Here is a 2,932-nt window from a genome sequence, read left to right as displayed (position 1 = left end):
TTGTGGTGACACCCTGGGAAAGCAGCACTGGCTTTTCCTTCTGCTGGAGGGGAAAAAAAGGTGGTTATCATTTAACGTGCACAAAGTAATGGTCAGGTCAGATCTTCTCCCAGTCTTTCCCCAGCAGTCAAGTTGCAGCAGTAAGGATCTGACCAGAAGCAGCCTGGTAGTGTTAAAGCAAATAAAGCAGGGCTGGGTTACACTAACTGGGCATCTGACCACTGTCTGTATCCTTAAAAATAACCCAAACAACACAGACTCTGCTTGAGCCCTGGTGTGCTTTCTTAGATGGTTCATAAGTTTATTTGACTGTATGCCCAACATGGACCACCTGCTATGTTGATAGAACAAAGAAACGAGCTTGAAGAGTGCTAAAAAACCTGAAGGAAGAGAGGGAGAAAAACCCAGTGTCTGACTGACATCCTTGGTAAGGGGCAACTTTGCTGTAAAACATAGGAAGCAGCCATTCTTTCTGACTTCTCATTTTCATAAAGGTCGTGTCACCAGCTGGTCTGCCAAGCTTGCTTTCCCCCTGACAAAAGAAAGACATGCTCCTTGTCAGTAAAAGAGGAGCTGGAGGTAGAAATGAGTTTGGTTCTTCAGCCAGAACCTCCATTGTTTGGGACATATTTTATTATTTGAATTCAAAGTCTGGAATAAGCTCAGACTTTTTGTATTACTCATATGAGTTATTATTAGTACTCTTATTGCTTGTGTGAGTTTTTATGTGAAATGCATGTTCCTAATCTTTAGTTTTCTCTGACAGTCATTCCCTCAGAGATGGATAGCAACCAAGACCTTCCCTCTGGTCCATACTGCTTACTGTTCATCGTCAGGTTTCCAGACTATGACTAGGTAACATAGCTAAGTAGCTGAAAATTTTGACATACACCTTGGAGAATATAACACATGTAGAAATAATTTCACTAGGTTTTGGTTTTTCTCCCTGAATAAAATGCAGTTGTTAAGCAAACTACAAATTCTGCCAGCCCAGAGGCCTCAGCACAACACATGAATGCAAATTTATCAAAGTTCTGGTGAATTAGATGAAAAAGCCTCCTGCATAAGCAGGGGGAAGACCTGCATGGGTCTCACACCAGAGCAGGTAAATGAGAAGAGCTACAGAGTACCTGTTGAATGTTTTTAGGTTTCCTGTAAGCTTTATCTTCACAGAGTGTGTTAGGAGTTACAGAGAAGAGGGTGAGGTGCACATGCTGTAAGTAAAGGCCAGAGATACCTCGTTAGGACCTACAGTCCCAGTGCTTCAGAAAACTGAGCATTCTCTGGTCACAGAAAGGAGATAAAATGATTTTAAGGACTGTGAATTGCTTGTTCTTTTATATCAGAGGTGTTAGTGGAAGTAACTTTTTGAAACTAATGATAGAAAGCAGTTTGTCTTTTTATGGCAGAATATATTTTGGTCCAATTGTGCTTTTTTTTTTTTTTTTTTTTTTTTGGTGCCTCGTAATAAGCTTGCTCTCTTTACTTCTAGAGTACATGAATCATTGTATTTATCACTAATATGTGCTGGAGTTGAACATAATTACTTTATTTTCAACCATTCTCAGTCCTGCTGGAGTTATACTTGGCCTGGACTGCAGCTTGGCTTCCAAGCCTCACTCCTTGTAGATGGAAAGGAACCTTAAGCACAGGTCTGGATACGAATGTTCTCCTTTGCTCTTCCCCATCCCATTTTCCCTCAAGCAAAAGCATCTTTGGAGCTAACTGTTGGTTTATGTGTGTGATATTTGGCTACAATTAAGATTTTTGGTGTTTATTACTTTCTGGAGAAGAAGTGTCTTACAGCTAAGAAAATGAACCTTTCTCTACAGCACCATTACATTTTGGAGAGTGCTCTTCCAGGGATGCTTATTTGTAAAAGCTAGTCCTAGATGGGATGGATCATTGTGGGAAAGAGAGACGAGTTTAATGCCATTTAAATTGTTTTCTCCCTGCCAAGATTCCTCTCAAAAGCTCTTGTAACTCTCACCAGCTCTGATGGTATCAGGCCAGGGACTGGCAAGACTGAAGTTTCAGCAGTTTTATGTTGTTGTACCGTGTATAAGCTCTTGGTGTGTCTCTGTACCATCTATTACTATTTTACCCTCTGATCCTGCCCTTTTTTCCACCTTGATTTCTTTTTGTGGGATATTGGTCTCTCATGTTGCATTCCTGTCTCTCTGCAGGATGGTTGCTGGCTGGTCCCAGTGCAGAAGTTGTAGCTGACCTGTAGTAGGTGACAGCTGAAGAAATGGATTGATGGCAACTTCAGAAAGCTGGACAAAGGGAAATGCAAATCCCTGTGCCATGGGTGGGACAGGATGGATGCAGAGAAAGATGCTTGGGCAAGGAGTACCAGCAGGTGGGCTCTCCTGGGAGGCTCAAGCTGACAGGGTATGGGCACACAGCTTGGAAAGGGGATGCTGCTTTGAGGCAAAAAAATGCACATTTGGTCCTTTGGATGGTGGACTGAACCAGGAACAGGTTGCCCAGAGAGGCCATGGAATCTCCATCCCAGATTGTTCTGCTCCTGCTAGCCCTGGCTGTGTGTGGGGTGGGCTGGAGCCTGACTGAGGTCCAGGCTGACCCACTCCACTGCTGCCTGAAGTACAGACAGAGCTCACCATGGCACCACTACTTATTTCCACTATTTTTCTCCTCTGAGAGTTTATCCGCCCCAAAATCTATCTCTTGAAATAAAGTAGTTTATAATATTTTCCACTCACAAGCCTTTAACTTTGCGATGCTTTCCTCAAGTATAAAAGCAGTGGGAGAACTGCATTTTTAAAGGAATCCCCACTTGAATTACAGATGACATGCTTGCACGCTTGTGAAATGTGTTTGCTCGGAGTTCCTTTGTTTGCTGCTGCCAGCCTTGTGGTGATCTTGTGCCCATGTGGCTTCCTGGTGGCTTCCCCGAGGCTCCCTCGGG

The 2,932-nt window shown here is 43.3% G+C and overlaps 1 long non-coding RNA gene across 1 annotated transcript; it reads left to right on the top strand.

Annotated features, from left to right (window-relative positions):
• The first annotated feature begins 527 nt into the window (after positions 1-527).
• Positions 528-2,674, top strand: LOC128781878 (uncharacterized). The gene is made up of 3 exons (XR_008428547.1): positions 528-855; positions 1,569-1,652; positions 2,187-2,674. It is a non-coding gene; the product is annotated as an uncharacterized LOC128781878 (long non-coding RNA).
• Positions 2,675-2,932: the final 258 nt, after the last annotated feature.

The sequence above is a fragment of the Vidua chalybeata genome, chromosome Z (genome assembly GCF_026979565.1).
Source record: "Vidua chalybeata isolate OUT-0048 chromosome Z, bVidCha1 merged haplotype, whole genome shotgun sequence".
Lineage (NCBI taxonomy): Eukaryota > Metazoa > Chordata > Aves > Passeriformes > Viduidae > Vidua > Vidua chalybeata.
This window is presented reverse-complemented; position numbering and strand designations above follow the sequence as displayed.